The sequence below is a fragment of the Suncus etruscus genome, chromosome 12, assembly GCF_024139225.1.
Source record: "Suncus etruscus isolate mSunEtr1 chromosome 12, mSunEtr1.pri.cur, whole genome shotgun sequence".
NCBI classification, from domain to species: Eukaryota; Metazoa; Chordata; class Mammalia; order Eulipotyphla; family Soricidae; genus Suncus; species Suncus etruscus.
In genome coordinates this window covers 92,225,393-92,242,126 of record NC_064859.1, presented here as the reverse complement: position 1 = coordinate 92,242,126, position 16,734 = coordinate 92,225,393, and the positions used below count along the sequence as shown (strand labels likewise).

Here is a 16,734-nt window from a genome sequence, read left to right as displayed (position 1 = left end):
ACCCCTGTTGCTTTTCTCTCCTCCCTTCTTCATTCCCATTACTGACTGCGCTGCAGTCTCTGGCTTTAGCTGTATCTGAGGCTGGTCTCCGGGGTCACAGACCCTCTTAAGTGTCCCTAGATTGTCTGTGTCAATATCTTTGATTCATAGACAGTACTTGAGAAACATGGACCCTTCAGATCAGGCCCTGAATCTTGCCTCACAACAGAATTTTGATTAGCACCTGCAAAGTTGTTGAGAGTCCTGGGTTGCCCACTGTCACCCACAAAATTAAGGATAATTAAGAATATTGAATTTGTGCTCGCTTCGGCAGCACATATACTAAAATTGGAACGATACAGAGATTAGCATGGCCCCTGCGCAAGAATAACAGGCAAATTCGTGTAGCGTTCCATATTTTAAAAAAAAAAAGAATATTGAATTCTGCCTGATGAGCTAATAAGGGAGGTGATCTGCTCGCTGGAAGTAATGTGACAGAGCTAATGTGCCCCAAGTCATGATAGACATCTGGTGACTGGTGGATCAGGCCCTTCAGCAATTATCTTGTCCCCTGTCTGGAGAGATGAGTTTTGTCTTTCTGATAGTCCATCTATTTGTACAGTCGTCACTGCCACTTACATTCAGAGACTCTTGCAAAGGCTAGAAAGGCTATTTTGGGGTCCTTCTCCCCTCCCTCTTCCTCTTCTTCCTTCCTCCCCTACCCTTCGTTTTTGGGGTCACACTCGGTGGTGCTCAGGGCTTACTCCTGGCTCTACACTAAAAAATAACTCTTGGCTCTGTTTGGGGGACCATAATTGATATTGATGCCAGAGATCAAAGCCATGTCAGTCATATGCAAGGCAATACTCTACTATAGTATTAGTATAGTAGTCCACAGGAATACTGCTTCAGCCCTCTCTTGAGTTTTCCTCCTCCAAGGCTGCTCTTTACCTGTGTGATTTGATTTTACTTTGTAATCTGGCATTTCAAGAAAATTATTGAAGGGTATTTCGTAGTTTGGACCACATCCAGAGGTGCTCAGAGAACCATGTTGGGTGCTGGGGATCAAACTGGGACCAGCACAATCAAGGGAAGTGCCTTTCCCCGATACTCTCTCGAGCTCCCAGGACCTATTTGAAAAAGGAAACTGGATGTTATTTTGCTTCCCATTCATGAGGGGGCATATCTGAGAGGAGGGTACGGAGAGCACAGTTGTGTGTGAGGCCCTGGGTTCAATCCCTGCCTTGCTACCAGCTGTGATCCTGACCCCACAACAGAAATGACAGCAGTAATGACAAATATTACATACTCGTACACACATAAGAACATTTGTATTCATTCTTTCTTTATCAATGCAGATTCAGGCTACTAGGGACAGAAGGAACTTGTAGATCCTGGGGCTCCAAGGCCAGTGGGTCTCAGGTTATCCGAAAGAATCTTGACCTTAAATTAGCTGAGGGATACTGTTGTTATCATGTGCTGTTATCATTGTTAGAGGCCTGGATTTGCCCTGGAGGAACTTGCTGAGTAGGACTTGTCTGCTCATTGAGGCTATAGTTGGCTGGAGAATGGAAGAAAGGCCAATGTCCCCCCCTTCAGCCCCCTCCGGCCCCTACTGACAGACCCTTCTTTCAGAAAAGTTGATTTGATTCTCATCTACAGGAGTGCTCCTTCTTTGTCTGCTCACCAGGTTCAGGCATAGCACCTGAAGGGAGGGAGGGTCCCAAGGGCTTGGCCTCTGGCCTGGCTCAACCCTGCAGTTGCCACTTTGTTGCAGGTCAGCCCTTGATGGGGCTGACTGATGGAGGAATGGAGGATGAGGTCTTTCCTCCAGCTCCAAGCATGCCTCTGCCACCCTGTTCAGCCAGCGGTTCTGAGGTGAATGCAGTGGGTAAAAGGCTAGCAGTCAGGCTTGTGAAAATATCAGCTTTATTCCGAGGACAAGACTGAAGCCAAAAACCTCAGCATCAGTTCCAGCCCAAAAGCTCCTACCTTCCATAGACACTTCCTTTTATCCACCAGAATCAAACCCCACCCTAGGGTGGGAGCAGAATGCCAGGTCATACACTAGGGTAGGGCACAATCACAGATCAGGGTAGGGTCAGTAACATAGTAATCCCATTAAAATGTTTACACACACAATAATCTCCCCGTTTTTAGTAAACAAACATTAATAATATACAAAAGTAAGTAATATTGTTCACAATTATTAAAGGGAAAACTAAGCAATAATAAAAGACCAGCTGTTTGCATAAGCACATCACAGGAAAATGTAAATAAATAAAAACTTCTAACCTAAACTTAGGGTGTCTAAAACCAGAAACATGTGTCAAGGTACCAACCACAAGCTCCTGAGATGATAGATCTATGACATACAAGATGAAGAATTCCAAGTAAGTTCTTCCTTGGAAAAGCAGATGAAGAATCTGGAATTCAATGATCGAGGATCTAGTAGGCAATAGGGAGCTCCTCGGGCAATCAGAAAGCCCAATTGTAATCTGTAGACAGAGATCCTTCGAAGAGACGCCAGAAAGGTTGAGTAGCAGCCGAGAAGAAGCACTTTTTCCATAGAAGTCCAAGAAGACCACAAAGCCCATCTTTGAGGGTAGTGAATTAGGCCCTTATTTTGGAGGAAGAGGCACACACCCCCTGCACAGTAGGGGCCACTGCAATGATGATCAATAGGTATTCTGAACTTAAATCAAGTTTTTAGTCCAGGCAGAAGTCCATATGATGTCCAAAATTGATGTACCCAAGTACGGTCGATTATTTATAGATGAGAGCGTAAGTTGTAGCAGGTCAGCCCCTGAAGAGGTTGACTGATGGTGGGATGGAGAATGAGGCCCTTTTCTTCCAGCTCGGAGCACGCGTCTGCCACCCTGTCTAGCCCACGGTTCTGAGGTGAAACGGCGGGTAAACAGCTCGCAGACAATCAGGCTCGTGGAAATATTTGCTTTATTCGGATGGACAAAACTGAAGTCCAAAGACTCAGATTCAGTTCCAGCCAGCAAAAAGCCCTCGCCTTCCACAGACCCTTGCTCTTATACTCCAAAGTCAGGTCCCACCCAATGGTGGGATCAGATACCAACCAATGGTGGAAGCAGAATCAGGTCCTACCCTAGGGTGGGGGCAGAATGCCAGGTCACACCCTAGGGTAGGGCACAGATTAGGGTGAGCAACATAGTAATCCCCCAAAATATTTACATACACAACATAAGTCACAAACCAAAACAAAATGTTTAAGGCAGAGACCCTCCCTGTGTAAATAAACAACTTGAGGGCCCATCCAAAATGGATAAGACTTCCTTTTAAACCGAGTATTTTTGCCTATGATGCGCCCATGCAAAAAAACCCTGAGAGCAGACAAAAACATCATTTAGGAAATTATAGACAACAATATCTAACCCACTAACCTAAAGTCAACAAAGCAAAACCCTAATGTAATACAACATCAATTCCTAAGATTAAAAACTAGGATGGAAAAACATTAATTACAATAATCTAAAGAAGTGTAGTATCAAATTCAAAGGATTACAATTATAAGAAAATTACAAGAGGTGAAATTTCTGCAGAGTCCAATGACAATCTGTAAAGATGAGGGGTCTGGAACTCTGAAAAGACTGGCAAAAGACACTTGATGAGTCTGGAAAAGCAGGTTGCAGCCTGCAGGGTAAAAACTCCAACAGTCAAGGATTTCTTCCTCAGGCCGAGATCAGGAGGCATGTAGTTGTGCATGAAAGAGATGATTTGCACAGGTTAAGGGATTCCTGAAAATTAGATGTTAAGGGCTAGGAAGAGAGAGGGAAGGATAAGGAAGACAAAAAATATTTGTTGGATCAAAATGATCCTACATATTGTATTAACCTTGTTAATCCCACAATTTAATGAGACCATCCCAACCACATGTTATGACTTTAGATGTTTCATGAAGATGCCACACAGCACCTATACACACTTTATCATGAGCTTTAAACCGGCTGTAGAGTTTCGTGGTCTTCCAGTCCCAGATGTTTAATTTTCCATTTCCATCTCCTGAAATTACATAGCTCATGTCTGGGGAAATGCCCACTTGACAAGCATAACCTGCAACCATGTGGCCTGTAGTATATGAAAAAGTTTCCATAAGATTATTCTTGGAATTGTTGTATATAAAAATATTTTCCTTAGGATTGTTCTGTGACTATTGCCCCACTTAGGCCTTCCAGGTGGGGGCGCTGTGGAGTTGGCAATAAATAGCTTGATGGACAGGGGAGAGGGGTCCTTTTGCGAAAGCTATTTGCAGGCTTCGAGAGGATTCTCTCGCTCTCTTTGCCCAATCTTTTACACCCTACCCTTCTTGTCTGTGTGGATTATTATTTGCTGCGGATAAATATTACCAAGGTCTCCTCCCAAAAGGGGACAAGGGGATGGGAAGTAATTTCTCATCCTGGGGACTGTTCTTGGATTCACAAATACCCAACAAAGGATTTAACAGCACAGATACTTTACAAATGGTGCCTGGAACAAGTGGACCTGGACCCTCAATACCTGTAAGTGAAACACTTTATTAGAAATTGCCTCTGGAGATCCTTGGATGGCTTCTATGGTCAGCTGCGTTGATTGTGCCACCTTGTTACAAATTCTTTGGTTCTGTGTTTGTCAAGTGGATATTTCCATACTATTTAAAATGAATAGGCTTGATAATAGGAAAATTCATTGCTTTTGGATGGTTGTGGTCTATAGTTCAAACGAAAATTTATACTCAAATATTTGCCTCACCTGTGTTGTCTCCATCAGTCATAGTTGTGGAATCTCTGTGTTTGCTAATATTGTTATGGTGAGCATAGGTATTGGCTGGTATTTAGGAAGTAAAAAGTGTGGGAAAAGTGAGGCTAAGACCAGCATGGATAATAAGGAGATCTATCCAATGAAACTCCAGGCCAAAGTGCAGGCTGATGAATCTAGCACCACCATCAAAAATATAGGCATTTTTCCAACAAAAAAACTACTCAGAAATGTAATTTAGAAACTCAGGACACAAATCAAAATATTAACACTGATGACCAACCCCTGGTGCTAAGTCCACAAGTGAGTCCGGATTCTGTACACAGAATGGAATCACATAATAGTGCCGACTCAGATGACGAATCACAGGCTAGTGCTCCACATGTCAGGCCTCAGAGCCTGGTGCAGAGTACTTCTAATAATCTGGCCTCAGTTCTGTTACAGACAGTATATAGATCAATTTATGAACCCCTTGAAATAGAAGACATGGAATGGTTTAAGAAAGCATGTAAGGACTTTGGGCCAACTTATTCATACTGTCTGGAGATGCTAAGACTTTGGTGTCAAAAATCACTTTGGACCCTGCATGAATTAAAAAAACTAGCTGAAATATGCCTGCCATCTAAACAGCGAACCGAATGGGAGTTGTTATATGTGGAGGGTGTGTAGTTTAAATTGTATAGCCCGGATGGAACAAAAAAACGAGTGGCAGGGGTCAATCTTTTGTATGAATTCTTTTATTTTTTTTTTGGCCACACCCGTTTGACGCTCAGGGGTTACTCTGGCTATGCGCTCAGAAATAACCCCTGGCTTGGGGGGACCATATGGGACACCGGGGAATCGAACCGCGGTCCGTCCTATGCTAGCACTTGCAAGGCAGACACCTTACCTCTAGCACCACCTTCCCAGCCCTTGTATGAATTCTTAATGGCAGAAAATCAATATGCAGATATTCAGGCACTAGCTGCTTTACCTAAGGAAATCTTTGGGTTGGTTTGTTTGTTTGTTTTTTGTTTTGGGGCCACACCTGGCGGTGCTCAGGGGTTACTCCTGGCTGTCTGCTCAGAAATAGCTCCTAGCATTTGGACATATGGGACACATATGGGACACCGGTATTCGAACCAACCACCTTTGGTCCTGGATCAGCTGCTTGCAAGGCAAACACCACTGTGCTATCTCTCTGGGCCCAGGAAATCTTAAACATAATTAAAGATATTGCAGTATCTTCATGGAAAAAAATTGATATGAACAGCATGAGTGTGTAAAGGAAAAAGTTTCCCCTGAGTTTCCTGACTGCCCTGATCACCTACCCCCCTTTCACAATTCTGGGAACTTGTAGACCCAGTTACAGTTTAACTTTCTTTCTGTTCCTACATGGTTTTAACCTGGTCGTGTTAACCCTGTAAGCTTGCACCTAAACCTTGCAAAAATGTGATTGAGCAAATGCCAGATGTCATATACTTCCTAAAGCAAATCAATCTACTGTAACTTTCTATTGTTTGAAATGCTATATACAGCTTGTAAGCTCATGGCTCGGGGCTGGCAGTTTCTGGCTTATGTTGGATTCTAGCACAGCCCCTGCATATGCTTGTAAGAAAATAAACCCCCTGCTTTTGCATGAGACTGTGGTCTTGGTGTCTTTGAACGGCGAATCATTATCCTGGACTTAACATTGGAGGTCCCACTGAGATATTCACGCCTGTTCAGGGACATCAACGCCTCACCTCGGGGTTCTGAGAACACCGGCGCCTAGGAGGTAAAATTTGCACTTGGTGTGGGCAGTGTGACTGCCGTAAGGGCCCGTGAGGGTTCTGGGTGACGGCTGACAAACGTGTCTAGAGGGCTGCAGGTCACTGATCTGAGGGATGCCTCAGTGAGGTTTGGGGATTCCAAGGACGCTTGGAAGTCCCTTCTGTAAGTATACCCTTTTTTTTTTTTTGGTTTTTGGTTTTTGGGTCACACCCGCATTGCTCAGGGGTTACTCCTGACTGTCTGCTCAGAAATAGCTCCTGGCAGGCACGGGGGACCATATGGGACACCGGGATTCGAACCAACCACCTTTGGTCCTGGATCGGCTGCTTGCAAGGCAAACGCTGCTGTGCTATCTCTCCGGGCCCAAGTATACCCTTCTGTAAGTAAGTGTGGTATACATCTGTAAACTGCCCAAGAATTAGGACCTAGGTCAGACTTTGTCTGTTACTCTTTTGTGTGAGTTCTTTCTCCTTGTCTTGTGTGACTTGCTTTTATTGAGGAGCCCTAGGGAGAAGTGGCCAGAGGGGCCCTTCTCATCAGGGAGGAGGTCTGGTGAGGCCTCCTCAGCAGGGAACAGGAATCTTGGCTCCAAATGATTGAGACTCCACCGAGCTCCAAAGATCACTGCAAGTCCCAGCCAGGCTTTCCAAATTGGGTGTGAGCCCTTTGCAGATCCTTCAGGTTGGTTTGATTTCATTTTGATCTCATTTTTTAAATTTTGGTTTCATTTATTGGCTTTCCTCTTTTTTTTTTTTTTTTTTTTTTGGTTTTTGGGTCACACCCCGTGGTGCTCAGGGGTTACTCCTGGCTGTCTGCTCAGAAATAGCTCCTGGCAGGCATGGGGGACCATATGGGACACCAGGATTCGAACCAACCACCTTTGGTCCTGGATTGGCTGCTTGCAAGGCAAACACCGCTGTGCTATCTCTCCGGGCCCAGGCTTTCCTCTTTTCTGATTCATTTTCTCCTGTCTCTCTCCTCAAACTGGAAGTTACTCAGTGAGGGAAAAATCCCTCCCAGTCCTGGAGAGGTGTGGAGTTCATTGGCCCAGAGAGCAAAAGAAATTTGTAAAAGTTTAAAGTGAGAGTGAAGACCGGTCAGTGTGAGTGGTGAAGTGCTTGGCAGAATGTGTGGGGAATTTGTGTGATAACTGATTTCTTGACTGTTATTATCTATTGCCATTTCTCAGTCAACCATGGAGCAGGCTCAGACTGCTCAGTCCAAGGTCTCTTGCTGGCGAACTTCCCAGAGGTGCAAAAATTGGTGTTGAGTGGCGATTTCTATACTTCCTTGTTATTTTCTGTTTCATTGTTTTTGTATTTCAAGGCAGGCTCTGTTAAGGACAGAGCAGGGTGGTGGTCGCAAACTCTGCCTCTTTGCTGGTCAGCAGGACTTAAATTTGTCCTGGAGGGGCTGGATTTAGTGACTAAACACCTCGCCAAAAGGAAAAAAAAAATCATAAAAATCTTGAGAGCTGCCGTCTTGTTGCTTCTGGCTAGAAAGCTAAGAAATTAGTCAGTTAAAAAAATTCTTTACTGGAGCTTATCCAAGAAAGGGAAATTTACCAAACTCCCCCCACCCCCCGGTTTACATATCGAAGAAGAAATTGGGAGTGGCTGGGAGTCCAGAAGGAAAAATTGGGTCTTTAAATCTCTCAGAGAAATTCCTCTGACTTAAAGGTTTCTTAAAATGAATAATTTGGTGGTAAATGTTGCAAATTATTGTAATTAACTTTTCTGATAAAACTGAGTTCTAATACAGACTGAAAAATGCCACTTGCCATAAGGAATTTCACCCACTCTAAGAAATTATCAGTCAGTTCAGAGACAGGTTCCAACAGCATTGTAATGTGGGAATAATACAAATTTTTATATTTTATTTCTGTTAAAAATAATATTAATTTTAAGAGGCCCAAACTGTGTGAAAAATGTTGTGGTTAGCATTTTGATAATATTGTTAATCTTGTGAACGCTTAATATTGTTGAGGTAACTAAATCTGGATAACAATATAAATTTTAATGTGGTTTTAAGGTCTTAATGTAAAAATGCCTAGATTGTCTTTACTAAGTGTAACAAAGAAAACTTGGTCCTGTCAGATAAAAGTAATTCTAGCAATTTGTTTTCTAATTGGGAAAAATAAAAGAAATAAAAGTTTTAGGTATTTGTATAAAGTGCAGACCTTTTAAAATTGAAGTAAAATTAGTCATATTTAATATCTCTAAAGTTTTTATAACTTAAGTTATACTGTGGTGTTTGGATGGTTACAATACCTACCTCTCATTTGCTGAAGTTGCATCTTGTAAAGCTTAAGTAACTTGGTAACTGAAATTTAAAATATAATATGTTATGGACACTGTCATAAATTTGGCATTTTAATCAATAAACAGGATAAATTTGTAGTAAACTCATTTGGACCTATAATTAGTTATAGAGCAGTAAAAAATTGTAAAATAAATTTTTAGAAACTGCAAAGTGTTATATTTGAAATAGTTAAAGGAAAAGAACCATTTTGGATAATGAACTAAGTTGTTCAGAAAAGTAAAGTAATTAAAATTGAGTGAAAAGATAAGACTTTAAGAACTATAACTTGGGCCCGGAGAGATAGCACAGCGGCGTTTGCCTTGCAAGCAGCCGATCAGGACCAAAGGTGGTTGGTTCAAATCCCGGTGTCCCATATGGTCCCCCCATGCCTGCCAGGAGCTATTTCTGAGCAGACAGCCAGGAGTAACCCCTGAGCACCGCCGGGTGTGGCCCAAAAACCAAAAAAAAAAAAAAAAAAAAAAAAAAAAAAAGAACTATAACTCTTCTAGATTGTAAATTTAAAATATTTTTAAGAAAATTTATGTTTTGCTTTGGTCTAAAAATTTTGTCAAATCTGGCATATAGGAATTTTAACATGAAATACATATGAAAGCATAGCTTTTAAATTTGTTTAATGTTTTACTTAAAAGTCTTATAAAATATTATTTATGTAGGAGAATATGTGGTTATGCAAAATGAAAAGATATAAATTTAATACTGGAAAAAATAAAACTCTGAAAAAGAGTAGCCAGTTGGTAAAACTGAAGGAAATTTGTAGAGTGAATTTAGAAAGGAAAAATTTAAGAATGTGTAAAAAGAACTAAGGAGATATACTAAGGAAAAAAACTATCAGATTAAGTTGGGTTATTATTGTTGTTATTATTAAAATGCCTCTAACTCAGGAATTAGCCAATGTTTCGTGTAAAAGAAGTTTAAATGTTTTAAACCATGTTATAGTGTTCATATGTTGTTGGGTAAAAATGGAATAATAATGAGGTATTATAAAAACCTAAAATAAAGATAAAGGTTTTAAAAGAAAATAATCAAGAATTTAAAATATTGAGGTTCAGTTTAAAGGTGTTTAAAAAATATAGTGAGTGTTAATTGTAAATTTTTTAAAAAAGTCTAAAGCCTGCCAGAAAATTTTGTAAAATATAAATTGCTGGTGTCTAATATGTTTTCTGCTTTAAACTGGGTCCAGAAGAATAAGCAAACTTCTACTCTGTATGTAAAATTATTTGTTGCCAAGAATATTGGCATCCAAAAACTACAGAGGCACGGCTGGGCTCAGAACACTCCGCATGCCAGGATTTCTGGGCATCTTTGACTGGTATGTTGGGGGCTCTGGGCAGAATAGCTAGCCATAGGCCCCCTGGGCTGACCACTTAGTCCAGGGGAACAAGATCCCCCCACACCAGGCGGGTCTTCAGGGCCACGCCTGGTTAATCGGGCCCTGGGGGGAGGGGTGAGAAATTCCTCCCTATGTATCCAAAAACTACAGAACCGCTCGGGGGCTCGCGCCCCCGCACGTACTTCATGTATTGAGAGTATTCTTTATTCTTATGTTTTGCGTATCCAGAATATTCATTTTTTATTCTGCCCTTTCACACACCCCTACAAAGCTCTTTTTTACTCCTTAACTCTCTAACCCCCCAAAATGTCACTAACCTACATTACTCTTTTTAACTTCAGTAGTATACAATCCTAATCACAGACCAAAGCCATGCATTGTGTGTAACAACCCTAAACTGTTTCAAGATACATAAAATGGACACGTATTTCTTTAGAATATTTTGTGTTCTTTCTCTGACAGCTATAATTCTTAATAAATGTTGTCTTATGCAGTGACGATTGTAACCACTTTTTATCTTCTCTTTTTGAGCTGTTTAACAAGGAATTTTGGTGAGAGTCCCCCAGTTTAATGCTTATAATTGAACCATATCATGGGAATCGTTGGAATTGTTCTTATGGCCCCCATATGCGCCAATAAAACCATGTGGCATTGCTCCTTTTTTGCATAGGCACATTAAAATGGGAAAATACTATACATACAAATAAGATCCTAACTAATAGAGATTGGAACACACAAATCTTGTAGTGCAAAGGGACCTTACACCCTGAACATTGACATAACGACCTGGCACAGACCTCTGAAGAAAGGGCATTTTCCATTCACCCATGAACCAGGGAAGCCATCCACGAAACATCCAGGCTGGTCTATAAGCAATCCTCTACCACGGAAGACCCTGCACTGCTCAGACATTGACCTGCTCAAAAGAAACTTCCCTTAACACTGAGAAGACTTAACAACAACAACGACCTGCTTACAGGACAGGGCTCCCTGCATTGCCCTTTGATTGTGAGGTGAAACGAGAGGACGCTCCACATCCTGACCTCAATGTAGGATATGAAGATTCCAGGATCTTTAATACAGAAACATGATACCAACGACAGAGACTGTGTGAAAAATAAAAGTGTGTTGGCACTACAAACAGTGTCTTGGATTGGACGATCTAGCTTGCCTGGAGCCTAGAGTTGGTCTTGTGCAAGGAAACTTCAGGGGTCGGGTCTCTTTGTATTTAGGCCAAGGTTATTTCTTTCCATGTCCCTCATATTTTGGTGGGCCTATGCAAACAACAATTGCCACTCCAACACCAATTTTACTGTGCTCCTTTGACTCTAATCCTTAAAAAGAACCCACTTAAAATTTTAGGTTAACTTAAGCTAATATGCATGTATTTGGAAATGTAAAAAAATACTATGCCTGTAATGTTTAAGGAGTTATGTATGTTTTATGGCTTTAGATTGCCTTGTGTGTTGTTAATAAATATTATAATGTGTTACAACCTGGGGACTTGAGGGACAAAGTAATTGTACATGGATTCTGTCTTATTTTAATGTTCTTTGGCTGAAATTTCAAAGTTAAGATATCAGCAAGGGGACTTCGGAGAATTATGTTATGGGTGATTGTCCTTCCACTGTAACTTTACCTTGTCCTCTTTCTTTGCATCCTTGTTCTCATAATTAAAAATAAAAAATTAATAAAAAAAGAATATTAATACGTGTATCACAAGAAGCTTTGTAATTATAGTAATGGTTTAAAGAATTAATAATATAAAAAATCTTATTGTAAAAGCCTCCAGACAATAATCAGGTTTAGAATTTTCTGTGCAAAATTAAGTAACATTTGCTTTTTTTCTCTTCCTCGCACCTTTTAGTATCATTTTTATGTCATGGCATCAGTTTGCTTTGCATGAAATACAAACAGGTAAATTTCCTCTCTGCATGAGGAGTAATCCCCGTGCAAACAGGGAATCTTAAAATTAGTAAAGGGACCCCAGAGCCCTTTTTCGGGAAAATAATCAGGCTTGAGGTGGTGTGACAAGCAGGCATCTTTAGGTATCTGGCTAACAAAACCAAGAAAGAAAATTGAAAATTTCCTAGGAGTTTCTGGACCTGCCTAACTGGCCACAGCTACTCTCATCCTCCACCCTCAGTCTCAAGAATAGAGGATTCGACGTCAGAATCTCTTCCATACCTGAAGAGGAGTGGAACAGGCTACCTCTAGATCCTGCAGAGGGTAAAAAGACAACAGCCATTCGTGAACCAACTTGTTCTTACGTCAGCCTAGCCTAAGTGACTGTGACGTGACAAACTTGCTGTGTCCCCACCCTATCCTCAAAAATTCTCTGTAAGTATTGGGGGTGCCCCAAATGGAGATTTCTCCAGTAGTATTGTGTTTATGCAAAGGAAAGAGCCAAAATTTTTTCAAATATCTGGTAAGGTGCAGAGTGGAGGTAGAAAGAAAAATAATTTTTACTGAAACAGATTATAATAAATGCAAGCATTAGGGGCCGGGAAGGTGGCGCTAGAGGTAAGATGTCCGCCTTGCAAGCGCTAGCATAGGACGGACTGCGGTTCGATCCCCCGGCATCCCATATGGTCCCCCCAAGCCAGGGGCGATTTCTGAGCACATAGCCAGGAGTAACTCCTGAGCGTCAAACAGGTGTGGCCCAAAAACCAAAAAATAAATAAATAAATAAATGCAAGCATTAGTCTAACTAAAAATAATTCAGAGCTGTTTGTTAATAATGCTATGATGCTTTGATTTCTGTTGTTTAACTTGTGTTATCATTAATTGTTACACACCAGGTATAAGAGACGGTTCTCTTAGATACAGAACAAGTAAGAAACCCCCCAGGAACCTCTTCATAAGTCTTTTTCAGATACTTCTCAGAAGCCCACAGCCCGGTGGTCAGTGGCCTGGACGGACTATCTGGTGACCTAAAAGGACCACACCTCCCCCACCCCACCCCCCCGCGCATATCCATCTGACTCAACTTCCTGGACCGGGGCAAAATGAAGTTCACCTAATGTACCAGATGACAGCATGGAAATGTAAAACCACCGGTCAGGCATACTGGAAGCTCACTTCCTGTAATCACCAGATTAGTAGAGAATCACACTTTTTGAAGAGCATCTGGGGAAGGGGGCATAAAAAGAAACACCTTGCATTGTCCTTGAAGTTTTTAATCTGGCCTCCCATTATTGTGTGCTAATTCAGAAGCTGCCCAGAGTGCTATATTATAATTCTGATTCCTTTTTTTGTTTTTTTTTTGTTTGTTTGTTTTTTGGGCCACACCCGTTTGACGCTCAGGGGTTACTCCTGGCTATGCGCTCAGAAATTGCCTCTGGCTTGGGGGACCATATGAGACACCAGGGGATCGAACCTCGGTCCGTCCTAAGCTAGCGCTTGCAAGGCAGACACCTTACCTCTAGCGCCACCTTCCCGGCCCTAATTCTGATTCCTTTAAGGCAAGGTTTAGTAGCTGCTCCACCCAGTACCCTCAAGAACTGGTTTCCCTCACCCTGGCAGTCATCCTAGGGACCGGGGTAGCTGCTGAAGTTAAAACAGGAACAACTGCGCTCTCAAATCAGTCAGCAAAACAGCCGTCAGGCAGGACCTAAGAAAATTAAAAACCTCAGTTCAAGCTCTCAAAGACTCGCTAACTTCCCTGTCAGAAGTTGTGCTCCAGAATAGAAGGGGATTAAATCTCTTTAAACAGGAAAGTGGGCTATGTGTGGCCCTCAAAGAAGAATGTTGTTTTTATACAGATTACACTGGGGTCGTACAGGCATCTATGGACAGACTTAAAAAAAGGCTAGACAAAAGGGAACAAAAATCCCAAGTTCAAGATAATTGGTTTCAGTCCTGGTTCAAGCAGTGCCCCTGGCTAACAACTCTAATATCTGCCATTACAGGCCCGCTTGTGCTCCTGCTGCTATTACTGACTATAGGACCTTGCATCATTAATCGTTTAGTTGCTTTCATTCAAGAACAAGTGAAAGCAGTAAAATTAATAATTATTAGGCAGCAATATAAGGCACTTAATCAAATAGCCCAAGATCTCTAGGATTAGAGATCAAACAAAAGAAAAAGGGGGGGATGTAAAGGAAAAGTTTCCCCTGAGTTTCCTGACTGCCCTGATCACCTACCCCCTTCACAATTCTGGGAACTTGTAGACCTAGTTACAGTTTAACTTTCTGTTCCTACATGGTTATAACCTGGTCGTGTTAACCCTGTAAGCTTGCACCTAAACCTTGCAAAAATGTGATTGAGCAAATGCCAGATGTCATATACTTTTTAAAGCAAATCAATCTTCTGTAACTTTCTATTTGAAATGCTATATACAGCTTGTAAGCTCATGGCTCGGGGCTGGCAGTTTCTGGCTTATGCTGGATTCTAGCACAGCCCCTGCATATGCTTGTAAGAAAATAAACCCCCTGCTTTTGCATGAGACTGTGGTCTTGGTGTCTTTGAACGGCGCATCATTCTCCTGGACTTAACAAGTACAGGAACATTTTTAAGAATTACCCAAGGTCCCCATGAGCCATATATTGAATTTGTAGCTAAACTTAAAGACACTTTGAAAGCACAAATCAAAGATAAGCGGGTTAGAAAATATTAGAAAAATGTTTGGCTTATCATAATGCGAATTTGGCCTGCAAATTGATATTTGCCCCTTTGCAGGACAACACTGATTTAAATGATTTTTATATGCCTGCAGAAATGTTTATGATATGCCCCATTCATCAACAAACCTGGATCCAGTACAAACTTTTGCAATTACTAAGGGAACAAAGCCTTCTACTCCCAGGGATAAAGTGCCCCCCCAAAAACCAGGTCTCTGTCCAAAATGCAAGAGAGGTCGCCACTGGACAAAAGATCGCAGATCTGGAAATCTCCCTAATAACACAGGGACAGGTTTTAACACTACACCCAGGAGACAATTCTTCTGTTACCATTGTGGAAACAGGGCCATATCAAAAGAAATTGCCACAGGGTTCAGGTCCCTGTTCAGGCGCCATTATATTGCAAGTCAGTCCCTAAAGAGGTTGACTGATGGAGGGATGGAGATGAGGTCTTTCTCCCTCCAGCTCGGAGCACGTGTCTGCCACCCTGTCCAGCCAATGGTTCTGAGGTGAAACGGCGGGTAAACAGCTCGCACAGTCAGGCTTGTGGAAATAATTAGCTTTATTCAGTGGACAAGACTGAAGTCCAAAGTTTCAGCCTCAGTTCCAGCAAAAAAGCCCCTCGCCTTCCACAGACCTTTGTTTTTATCCCCCAGAATCAGGTACCACCCAATAGTGGGATCAGATGCCAACCAATGGTAGAAGCAGAATCAGGTACCACCCTAGGGTGGGGGCAGAATGCCAGGTCACACCCTATGGTAGGGTACAATCACTGATCAGGGTAGGTTCAGTAACATAATACTCCCATAAAATGTTTACATACACAACAATGTTTTTGTTAAATCAAGCTTCTCAGGGACCCACATTTCCGATGCAGGGAAACACTTACAAGACCAATCCCCAGGCCTGGTGCAAATCAGGAGCAAAGTCCTCAAACCATAATTCTTCCCAGCCCAAGAAGATTTCTCACAATTAGTGAATTAATTCATGTGACAGCAGGGAGCACTGGGCTTGACATAACTTGTCCAGAGGACATTACAATTTACCCAGGAGCATACCCTTATATGTTAAAACCTGGCATTGTGGGCCCGCCACCCCAGATACAATGGGGTTGATTCTGGCAGAAGTTCCCTCAATGTAAAGGATATATCAGTAACCACAGGGGTCATTGACTCAGATTCAAAGGGAGAAATTATTGTAGTTATTACCTTACTGGCTACTTGGACATTCAAAAAGGGAGAGGCAATTGCCCAGATAGTAATAGTGCCATATGTCAACTTTGGGGCTTCAGATAAGACACGAATTGGAGGTTTTGGAAGTACAGATCCAGGGGCCATCCACAACCCACTTGTTGCTCTGGTTACTAAATTTAAAGATGAAAACCCAATGATTAAACTTCACTTACAAGGGCAACCCCTAACAGTATGATAGACACACGGGGGCTCAAATTACCATAATTTCTGATAAAGAATGGCCAGAAAATTGGCCTCTACAAGAAATTTCATACTTGCTAGAAGGAGTGGGAGGCTTAAGTTCCTGTCTGTTAAGTAAAAGGACTATGGTAGTTCACAGCCCAGAAAATCAAAAGGCTATAATTAGACCTCATGTGGGCCCATTCTCACCTTCCCTGTGGGGCCCTGACCTACACAAACAGTGGAAGGCAGAATTTCACATTCCATTAGCTTCAGAAGAGTCTGGAACCCCTCCTTAAATAAAAACTCAGAATTTTTGGTAGGGGCCACTGCCAGAAAAAATCTAGCATCGATAAAAATAAAATGGAAATCTGATGAACCAATTTGGATAGGTCAGTGGCCCCTTAAAATTGATAAAGGTGATAACAGAATTAGTGGAAGAACAGCTAAAATTAGGGCATATTGAGCCTTCATTTTCTCAATGGAATTCGCCTATATTTACCATACAAAAGAAGTCTGGTAAATGGAGACTGTTGATGGATTTGAGAGCTGT

The 16,734-nt window shown here is 41.8% G+C and overlaps 1 non-coding gene across 1 annotated transcript; it reads left to right on the top strand.

The window, feature by feature from the left end:
- The first annotated feature begins 297 nt into the window (after positions 1-297).
- On the top strand, positions 298-401 carry LOC126025224 (U6 spliceosomal RNA). Its single transcript, XR_007501265.1, has one exon. It is a non-coding gene; the product is annotated as a U6 spliceosomal RNA (small nuclear RNA).
- Positions 402-16,734: the final 16,333 nt, after the last annotated feature.